This window comes from Zonotrichia albicollis, chromosome 27 (assembly GCF_047830755.1).
Source record: "Zonotrichia albicollis isolate bZonAlb1 chromosome 27, bZonAlb1.hap1, whole genome shotgun sequence".
Lineage (NCBI taxonomy): Eukaryota > Metazoa > Chordata > Aves > Passeriformes > Passerellidae > Zonotrichia > Zonotrichia albicollis.
The window spans coordinates 1,412,957-1,424,293 of record NC_133845.1 but is presented as its reverse complement, the minus strand read 5'-3'; positions in this window follow the sequence as shown (position 1 = coordinate 1,424,293).

The following is an 11,337-nucleotide window of genomic DNA, read 5'->3' as shown; positions in this document are numbered from 1 at the left end:
AAAAAGATATCAGGAAGATGCTCTGGGCACGGTGCCTCATCCATCAAAGAGACAAAAGCACAGGGTACCCTGTCAGGGAGCTCTCCCTGGGCCCAGGGAACAGAGCTGCATTAATACTCTGGGCATGGAGCAGGGAAGGACCCAACTCTGCAGCCTCAGTGCAAAAAGAGAGCCCCAGGAGCTGTGGGGAGCCATCCCCAGCCTCTCCTGGCTGCAGGTCTCCCTCTCCATCTGTGGAGCAGGAGGGGTTTGCATTGCACGTCCTGGTGATCATCCAGCCAGGCAGGCGGGTGCATTTTCACAGGAAGCACACGGAGGAGGAAACACAGCTCGGAGCTGTGGCTTCTGGCAGGTGGGAGGGCTGGCAGAAGGAAGGAACTCAGGTTTTCACAGCTTGTGCATCTACTGAGGGGTTCCTTCCATATCCAAAGAGCCCAGACAGCAGCTGGGGAAGGCAACAAACTGAATGAAACAGGAATCCTGCACTTTCCCTCTGTTCATTGAGCTCTCACCCTCTCAATTACAGAGCAGAATCAACCTGGGCAGAGCTGGGAATGTTCTCGTGGCAGATCAGCCCCACCTCAGCCCTCAGCAAGGACACACAGCCAAATCCTCCTCACCCACGAGGGCCAGGACCTTCACACCCACTGGGGGAAGCTCAGGGGTCCCTTCCTCCTGTTCCTCAGGGGGGGCTTCAGGCACAGCCCTCGTGCTAGGTCTTGATTGTCCCAAATAAAGCTGAGATTTCTTCCTAACCCAGACACCCCGGGGCAAATCAGGCTGGGTTTGGGCACCTGGGTGTCCCTGGGCACCCTTCATGTTCCCCAGGGGTGCATTTTCCATGGATCTGGGGGCAGGGGGTGCCAGGCTGCAGTGGCCTGACCTGGGGCACTGATCCCCTCCCCAGCTGCCTGCCAGGGAAGGATATTTGCTTTAATGCTGCCCTGCGAGTATTTAAGGGATCTTTTAGGCAGCTTTGCAATTTCAAAAGGTTCTCAGCGATGCAAACACCTTCCCCTCTTGCCTGAACCCTCTGCCTGGGCTGCAGAGCCATCTTAGCCTGACCTGCTTTGAAATGGAGGAGGTTGAAAATCCCAAAATAGCCAGAGAAAAGCCCCAGCAGTGCCTCAGTGATGCCCAGCCCCAGGAGGGTCCCTGTCCCCAGGCTGAGGCTCTTGTCCCCAAGGCCTTGCTGGGGCATGGGCTGGCTTGGCTGTTTGGATGCTGCTGCTGGGCTGATGCAAACCAGCCCTGCCACACATCACTGTCCTCCCCAGGGAGCAATTTGTGTGGGCCCAGCCCCAGAGCACTGCTCAGGCACACAGGGAAGGCATTAATGGCACTGAGAGGCACCTGGAGCCACCTGGAGCAGAGGCAGCGATGCCACTGCGGGTCACTGCCCTTCCACTCTCACTGCTGAAATGTTAGAAAACAAAAATAAACCAAAAAGAAGCTAAACCAAATGTGGAAAAGCCATGTTTGTGTCCTACTGTTTGTCATAACCCCCCTGGCAGAAAGGTTCTGTAAAATGTGAGGTGTCCAAGAGAAAAGTTCTGTAAAAAGTGAGGTGTCCAAGGGAGCTCCTGGGAAAGGAGAGGGGTGAACACTACCAGCAGCATCAATGGGGAATAGGAATAATGCAGATTTTTGGTGGGAATTAAGCCTGCCCCTTTCCCAGAGCCTTTCATCCTCTGCTTGCAGCTGAGGTGCCCTCAGTTCCAGGGCTTGGTCCAGGCTGTGTCTCCCTTCCAAGACCCCTCCTGGAACAGAGTTTGTGTTTACAGCAGGGAGATGAAAAGCCAGGGGGAGTTTTCATCTCTGCTCTGCCCCTCAGGAGCATCATTAACTGGGGCTCCAGCCCTAAATAATCCCCTCAAAGTGTCAGATCACAGGTGATGAACATGACAGGCAGGAGCCTGAAGCACATCAGTGCTGGGCTGGAGGAGTCCCCAGAGAGGGGCAGGGAGAGCCAGGCCCAGGGGTGTGCCCGTGGTCACAGGGGTTTTCAGACTGGGGAAGAGACGAGGCTCTGACTCCGTGTTTCAGAAGGCTTGATTTATTATTTGATGATATATATTATATTAAAACTATACTAAAAGAATAGAAGAAAGGATTTCATCAGAAGGCTCTTGTTTTTAAAATTTTAAAAGTTTAAGAGTAATAACATGGTTAAAAAAATAGTAATACAATTATAATATTAATAATTTGGACAATTTGAATTAGGACAATATGAGACAATAAAAACAAAGAGTTATGGACAGTCCAGGTACTTTCTCTGGGCAGCAGGAGCCCAGTAAAGGCCCCACATGAACAGAGGATTAACCATTAAAAACAACAGCCTGTTGCATATTCATACAGCTCATCCATGATGCATAAATTCCATCCAAACACAGGATTCTGTCTGGTCTTCATCAACTTCTTCCTCTGAATCCTGACAGCGCCTTCGAGGTGGGAAGAAGTTCATTTCTTCTGACAAGGGAGCAATAAATTCTCTTTCTCTGAAAGATTCAGGTGTCCTGTGGCTGCTATCTCAGTGCAAGTCCTTTCTTTAAAAAAAGTATCCTACATAGCACAGTTTCTATTTTAACAATTTTTATAACCTGAAACTATATTTAACACAGTACTTAAGAGAATTAACACAGCATCACTTTCTAACACAACACATGTAATATTCCTTTGAATATTTGCGAAAAGCCAATCATAAAATACCCATTTTTCACACCCTGAAACAGCTCCAGAGCACAGCAAAGTTGTTTTGATGCAACATCTTCCAAGATTGGGGGACTTTGAGCCACTTCTTTCTGAGGGAAGAAGAGTCAAAGCAGGTCTGTTCCTTGAGGAATAATGAAGTGCATTAATTGATCCTTTGGGCTTCCTGTAGGTTCCTGAAAGTCTGTGGATGGAGGGAGAGGGATTTATCAACTTGTTTTTAATGGCTGTGAGGAGATGAAATTCCACCTGGTATCTCCTCCATCCCTAGGACACCACCGGCACTTTCCTGGTTCCCAGGTAACTTCAGCAAACTTGTTAATCACCAAACAGGCGCTAATCACCTACAAGAGACAAACACCATGGCGGGGATGTCAGAAAGCTTTGGGAAACCTTTCCTGCCCTGAATTTATGGCTGTGCTGCTGGGAGAGAGAAAATCCTGCCCTGTGTCCCAGGGAAAGCCCCAAAGCAGGGCAGGAGCTGCCCCTGGCAGTGCTGTCAGTCCCAGCCCAGCCCCTGTGTCACAGACATCTTTTATGGAAAAACCTTTCCTTGGGATTTTTCCTCCTGAGAAGCTGGGAGGCTTCAGGAACAAAATGTAACCAATGGTTATCTGCTGCTGTGGAATGCAACAGGTGCATCTGGGATTGGCCTCATGTGGTTGTTTCTAATTAATGACCAATCACAGTCAGCTGGCTCGGACTCTCTGCCCAGTCACAAACCTTTGTTATCATTCTTTCTTCTTCTATTCTTAGCCAGCCAGGATTTCTGATGAAATCCTTTCTTCTATTCTTTAAGTATAGTTTTAATATAATATTAAAATAATGTAATATAAAATAATGTAATATAATATATATTATAAGATATACTATACTATAATATAGTATAGTGTATATATATATATACTATACTATATTATAGTATAGTATATTTTATAATATATATTGTATTACATTATTTTATATAATGTATATATATAGTATATATTATATATATATATATTATATTATATGTTATATAATATACTATATAATAATATACTATATATGTAATATAAAATAATAAATCAATGAAATATGGAAATCAAATAACTCTGAAACATGGAGTCAGATCCTCACCCTGTGAACACCATCACCATCCCTGCATGTCTTTGGTGATGCCTGGACACTGAGATCCCCGAATCCCACATTCCCTCCCTGTCCCTGCCTCCCTCCTGCTCCAGAGGCGCTGGCCCAGGCTGGGTCGGTGCAGTCAGCGCCTGTCACCGAGCTGCAGTCATTAACCATCTCATCCCCCTGAAAGCCCTGACAAGAACCTCATTCCAAAGGCCTTTCAAACACTCCTTAGCCCAGATAAGGCTTGAAGGGTGAGGAGGCAACAAAAAGCAGCTAATCCACTTAGCTGCCAGGGGAGCCTTCAGCAGCCAAAAGAGCAAGTGGGTTTTTGGGATGACTTCTGGCCAAGCACATCCTGGGGATTTCCAGCAGCTGCACAATCCTCGCTGCCCGTGTTTTCTGGTAATGAATACTAACGATCCTTCACTTCGATTTTAATTGCCTGCCCATCAAGCTTTGTTAATCTTCCCCATTTTCCTGAATCTTTCATCGTGTCACTTTTTTTCCCCCCTGTGTTTCTTCTGTGTTGACAAGGCATTTAAACATTTCGCCAAGCAGCCCTGTGTCCCCAGCCCAAGGAAAAGGATGAGAATCCTCATTTTGGAGGGAGGAGAGATGAGGGATGCTGCACGAGGAGTCTGCTCGAAGTCAGGCTCTGTTTTTAAACAGGACACTAAAAACCTCCAATGTGGGATTGCCAAATCTGCCACATTTGGGACTCGCTGTGAGGAGTTCCTAATTTGAATTTTGTGTGAAAGCAGCATTTCCATCCTCAGCTCAGGCTCTGGGATTCCTTCACTTTGTGCCCTTCAAGAGGAAGGGAGCAGGGATTCCTGGGGCTGTCTCATTGCTGGCCAACAGACCTGGGTTTGGAGCCACACAGAAACTGAGGGTTGCTTTGGAGACAGACATTGAGCAGTAGCAAGCAGCAGAAATTAAAGTCACAAATCCTGGCTGCAGCTGCCAAAAAATCCTTGCAGGGGAAGGATCAAACACGGCATGGAGAGTGCAGAAACCACTGGGGAAGGGCTCTGCTTGCAGGGACCTGGGGCAGTTTCACAGCCCCTTCCCAGCCTGGCAGAGTGAGGTGTGGGAGGGATCCAAATCTCTCAGAGCTGCAGATTTAGAATTAGAATGTCTTAAGGGTTGTGGGTTTTTTCTTTCTTTCTTTTCAGGAGTGTTTATGGCCAAACCCCTCCTCTGAGGAGTCTGCAGAGCCTGGGGAGCCCTTGGAGTGATGCTGGCAGGGCTCTGCTCCTGAGAATCTGAATTCTGTGGGCATTGACTAAAGCATTGGGCATCTCATTGCACAACTGACCCAGCTGATGTTCCAGGACAAAAATCTCCAGCCAGCCCAGTCTGCATGGAATCTTAGATTCTAAATGGAGGATTTGGGGAGGAAACTTAAATCCCTAAATCTAAAAGGACTTTTGGGTGATGACTTTGATGTATAGATTACCCAACTGCTACTCTGACTGTAGATCCACAGCATTGTCCTGTTGGAAGGAAAGCGCAGCCTTCAGTCCATGCAAAGAGGTTTGGGAAGAAATACTCTTAAAGGCCTGTTTGAATTCATGGTTTCACAGCCCCTTCCCAGCCTGGCAGAGTGAGAGTGGAAGGGATCCAAATCTCTCAGAGCTGCACATTTAGAATGAGAATGTCTTAGGGGTCCTTTCCTTTTCCTTTCCCCTTTCCTTTCCTTTCCCCTTTCCTTTCCCCTTTCCTTTCCCCTTTCCTTTCCTTTCCTTTTTCCTTTCCTTTCCTTTTTCCTTTCCTTTCCTTTTTCCTTTCCTTTCCTTTTTCCTTTCCTTTCCTTTTTCCTTTCCTTTCCTTTTTCCTTTCCTTTCCTTTTTCCTTTCCTTTCCTTTCCTTTCCCTTTTCCTTTCCTTTCCTTTTTCCTTTCCTTTCCCTTTTCCTTTCCTTTCCCTTTTCCTTTCCTTTCCCTTTTCCTTTCCTTTCCCTTTTCCTTTCCTTTCCTTTTTCCTTCTCCTTCTCCTTCTCCTTCTCCTTCTCCTTCTCCTTCTCCTTCTCCTTCTCCTTCTCCTTCTCCTTCTCCTTTCTTTCTCATTTCAGGGAAATCCGAGGGAGTGTTTGTGGCCAAACCAGCCTGGGGGAGCCCTTGGAGTGATGCTAGCAGGGAGGGAAGCTCAGGAACAAGCCCAGCCCAGCCCCGTTGTTGTCACACCTGCCGTGGCCCGGGAGGCCCCAGGTAGCAGGGACGTGTCCCCAGCTGTCACTGCTCGCTGTCACCAGCGCTGCTGCCCTGATTAAACTGCTCCGGGCAGCTCCTTAACGAGGAGTTTAAAGCAGCAGCAATTACAAGCCCTTAATCCATCCCACCGTGGGAGTGGAGCAGGGCTTGCTCTCGGAAATAGTGCTGCAAACTGGGCCACAGAGCAGGGAAAGGAGGATCCTGGGAGCCAGAGGGGGTGATGAGGATGGGGAGGGAGCAGGGAGGGGAGCAAGGCTCGGCAGGAGCAGCTGCCTTGAATTTTCAGCTGCTGTGGGTCAGCAGAGTGCAGAGAATGATCTGCAATCATCTGTCAGTCCAGAAAGGACATTTATCAGGCTGATCACCTGCCAAGATGTGTGATGCTGCTAAAGAAAAGGTTGAACATTCACTCAAAAGCAGAATTTACTTCTCGTGTCTCTTCCCCTTCCCAGTTTTTGGCAGTCCAGTTTCTCTGCTGCCCTCCCACCTTTCTATCATGAAAACCATAAAAAATCTGAGGTCACCATGGACAGGATCCCAGGGAATAATGTCTGATGGCAGCTGGGAGCTTTCAGGAGGCCCTGAGGGGAGGAGGAATTATTCACTCTGCAGTGTGTCCAGCTTCTCCTCAGGACTGGAAAACGCAGGCACAGGTGAATCTGTCAGGCTGCAAACAAAACCAATCCTTCAGCAGGGGAGGAGCTGCTCAGATGTGGAAAGGGAGAAGGGATTTTGCCCAGTTTCACGCACACAGGGAGCAATTCCTCGTGTTCACCTGAGGAAATGTGTGTCCTTCACAAACACAGCCAGAGCAGCACTCACCAGGCAAAAAGGGCTCATTTCTGACAGAAGAAAGAAATTCAGAGCAATTAAGGATGATTTTTGTGCTTCAGATCTTTAGAAAGCCTCGAGGAAGTGTTTGCACTGATGTTTAAACCCCAGACATCCCCAGTTTTCCATGGCTGCGTGGAAACCTTAGTTTGGCATCTGTAAAAGAAGAGTTTCATCTTATCTTGTTGATATGTCACATTTTAATAGAGAAATGCAATCAAATGAAGAGAGCTGCAAAGGCAGTTTTCCTATAAAAGCAGAATTGATTGGTCTCTGGTTGAGGAGCAAAAGAAGGTCAATGATGTTAAATCAGGAGCTCCTGTCAGACACCCCCATCTAATCCCCTAAAAGAAAGGGGCTCCCTCATTCCTGGCTCAGGACAGAAGCCAGCCCCTACATTTAATTCAGAATGGGCTCAGGCAGTGGCTGTTGGTGCAGCTGCAGCCCTAGATATCAAATCTCTTAGGTTTTAATGCCTCAGAGGCCAATTCTGCTTCCTCTGCTGAAAAGGAAAGTGCAAAACAAAGGAGGGGGGAAGCCACAACCTCCCCAGCAAAGGGCAGCTAATAAAGCCCCTGCTTTGCTCCTTCTCAAAGGCAGGAAATTGGCAATTTTACTGCCTGGCTAGGAGCCTGCAGGACGGGGCTTCACAGCCCTGAAGGTGAGCCCTGGGCAGGTAAAAAGGCACAGGTAGAAGTCACCTCCCTGCTCCACAATTATTGTCACAAGAGCTGGGTCCAGCAAGGTCCTGAGACAGCCCAGCCTGCTCCACTTCAGCTCCACAGCTCAGAAATTGCTCAGTGCCACAATTAAACCCTGCCAGTCCCTCTGGGCCCAGGTCACAGCCCCTTCAGGAACAGGGAAGGGCTCTTGGAGCTCCTCTTTAAAAATCTAAATTAGCCCGGGAAGTAATTGCTGATTATTATTGCTATTATTATTTATTACTTCCCCAACTGATAAGGTGTGCATGATCTGAATGCTTCCAAATCCTGCCTGCACTCAGAGAGGAGTTCTTGCAGTCTCTGGGAGGAGGAATTCATTAGGAAATGAATTTCAGTTTTATTGCCACTCCTTTGTTTTGTCCCCTCCTGAATGGCTTCTGTGAGCTTTGCATTTATCATGTGGGGGGAGAGGCAATTAAAATGCAGGCAATTAAAATGTGGAGGTGAGCATTGGTGCTGTAAAACACAGCTAAGGAGAGGGCAGGATGGATCTGCCTCTGCTTCCTCAGGCTGGAGGGGGTGAGGGATGCTCTGGGCTAAATGGGGCACAGGTGGGGCACACACTTGTTCCTCCAGCTTTGGGAATATTGCCCAGAGCTGCCTCAGTCTGAGGGGGCACAGGTGGAGCACACACACCCGTTCCTCCAGGTCCCGCCCTGCTCTGCAGGTCACTCCTGGGTTTAATTCCTGCACACAGAAATCTGCATTCCCTGGTTCTTCTGAGCAGCAGGGATTTCACTGCCAGGCACCTTCCCCTGCCCCGTGGCTGCTGCAGCTCAGGCGTCAGCTCTCCCATCCATCCCATCAGGGGTGTGAGCAAGCACCTCTGCATGCCCACATCAGCAGCTGTGCCCTTCTCCTGCTCCAGAACCCTTTCTGCGCCTTTCTGACCCTCTCTGTGCCTTTCTGAGCCTTTTTCTCTCTTTCTGTGCCTCTTTCTGCTTTTCTGTCACTTTCTGTGCCTTTCTGGCCCTTTCTGTTGCTTTCTGAGCCTTTCTGAACCCTTTTGTGCTCTTCTGAGCCCTTCTGTTCCTTTCTGCACCTTTCTGTGCCTTTCTGAGCCTTTCTGAACCTCTCTGTGCCTTTCTGACCCTTTCTGAGCCTTTCTGTGCCCTTCTGAGCCCTTCTGTTCCTTTCTGCACCTTTCTGTGCCTTTTTGAGCCTCCCCTGTACCCTTATATGCCTCTCTGTACCTTTCTGTGCCTTTCTGTGTCCTTCTGTGCCTTTCTCAGCCTCTCTGTGCCCCTCTGACCCTCTCGGAGCATTCCTGACCCTCTCTTTGCCTTTCTGAGCCATTCTCTGCCCCTCTGTGCCTCTCCGAGCCTGGGAACCCGGGCAGGGCCAGCTCCCCTCGCCACCCAGAGAGAAGCAGCCCAGAAAGGATCTGGGATGTGCTCCAGGTCACAGAGCAGAGCAGTGGCCAGGAACAGGAGCCAGCTCCCACTTCCCTTCCCAGAGCCTGTCCCCCGTGTCCCCCCCAGGGCTGGCTTTAATCACCAGAGCCTGTTTGTTTTCCTGGCCCTGCATTCCTCACCCACACGACATCGGATCCTCTCTGCCCTGCTGGGCCAGGTGGGTGGACAGCAAGCAGAAAATCCTCTCTTTTTTTTTTTTTTGAGAAAGAAAATTCTCCAAGCTTCCTGCTGGACCCCAGCACTGGAGTGCCCAAATTTCCTTGGGAGGGTTTTGTCCCACTCAGCAAGGAGAAAATCCTCTCCTTTTCTTTGAGAAAGAAAATTTTCCAAGCCTTTTCCAAGCTTCCTGCTGGATCCCAGCACTGGGAATTTCCTTGGTGGGGCTTGTGACCCCTTATCCCACTCAGCAAGGACAAAATTGTCTCTTTTTCTGAGAAAGAAAATTCTCCAAACCTTTTCCAAGCCTCCTTGCGGACCCCAGCGCTGGGAATTTCATTGAGGGGGTTTTGTGACCCCCTTGTTCCACTCAGCAAGGAGAAAATCCCCTCTTTTTTTGAGAAAGAAAATTCTCCAAGCTTATTCCAAGGAGAAAATGCTCTCCTTTTTTTGAGAAAGAGAATTCTTCAAGTCTATTCCAAGCTTCCTGCTGGACCCCAGCACTGGAGTGCCCAAATTTCCTTGGGGGAGGTTTTGTGACCCCCTTGTCCCACTCAGCAAGGAGAAAATCCTCTCCTTTTTAGAGAAAGAGAATTCTCCAAGCCTCCTTGTGGACCCCAGCACTGGGAATTTCCTCGGGGGAGTTTTTGTGCCCACCTGTCCCTCTCAGCCTCCCCTGGCCAGGGGAAAGAGGAGCTGCAGAGTTTCACCCTGAGCTGGCAGGCAGCGTGTGAAGGACACTGAGGAGGGGCTGGGATGTGCAGAGTTACCAGAATGTGTTCTTGAACAGCACTTAATTAATGAATTACAGGTCCAGGATCACCCCGGAGAGGGGAGGACGCCCTGGCAGTGCTGCTGTCCCCAGCCATGGGTGCCCACACCAAGCAGACCCCACAAAGAAAACCCAGAGCGGGCCCAGCTGAGCTGAACTTTAGCTCGGAGCCGGTGCCACATTGCCATGGCAACAGTGCTGGGCCTGAGCGCTCTGCGGCCTCAGCTGGGTAATGGCAGACCCAGAACGTCCCTCTGGCTCTCCTGGGGTGCCCAAACCCCTGCCAGGGGCTCAGAGACCCCGGCACAGAGCCCAAAGTGCCCTCGTGTGGGTTTGAGTGTGACCCATGGAGCAAGTTACCAACCTGAGATGAAGATCTGCAAGCCACGACAAATTGAGTAGAATGATAGTGACTTTATCACGAGGTGAAAAATAGAATTTTTGGGGTTTTTAGAATGGAGGATCAGGGAGCAAGGTGGAGGAATCTGGGCATGTCCAACCAGACAAATTAAGTAGAATGATAGTGAATTTATCACAAGGTGGAGAAGTAGATTTTGGGGTTTTTAGAATGGGGGCTCAGGGGGCAAGATGGAGGAATCTGGACGTGTCCAGCCTTTCTCCTTCTTCTTCTTCTTGGCCTCCATCTTCTGCTGTGCTGGTGGCACTTCTGGATTGGTTTAGAGTAGAAGCTCACTGTCTAACATGGGTGATGGGTATTGGGAAGGAATTTTAAACGTTGTACAGGTAGCTTTTAGTATAAAGACATAACACTGCCCTGGGGGCAGGCAGAGTGGCTTGTCTGTCTTGCTGAGCGGACCTTGGTGGGACAGGAGAAAGAATTTTATAGATAAGAAACAATAAACAACGTTGAGAATGAGAAATAAGAGCCCTGACTCCTTCTTCGACCTCTGGGCTGGGAAAAGAGACTTTGCGACACATCTCAGGGTCAGTCTGACAAGTGAGAAATCCCAACAGGTTAAAGCATCATTTTTCCATGGGATCACTGAGCTTGGAAAAGCCCTGTGGGACCATTGAATCCAACCTGTGCCCATCCCAGAGCCCTGAGTGCCACCTCCAGCCCTTCCCTGGGCACTCCAAACCTCCCTGGAGGTCTTCACCAGCCCCAAAACCTGCTGTGAAAACAAGGTGGGATGGGAGGGGATATTTGGAGACCCAGAGGCATTCAGGGAGTCCTGTACCCTGTTCTTGACAGATTTGGGTTTGTAAAATCTCTCTGGTGCTTGGAGGGGCTGAGCAAGGATGAGGATGAGGATGAGGATGGAGCTGCTGTCACACCTGGGGAGGCTCTGTTGTGGCAGCAGGAGCAGGAGCTGGGGGCAGCAGCTTTGAAGCTGCCTCAGAGGTGTGTGGATGCCCCAGGGATGGGCTCCTGCAGGTGCTCCC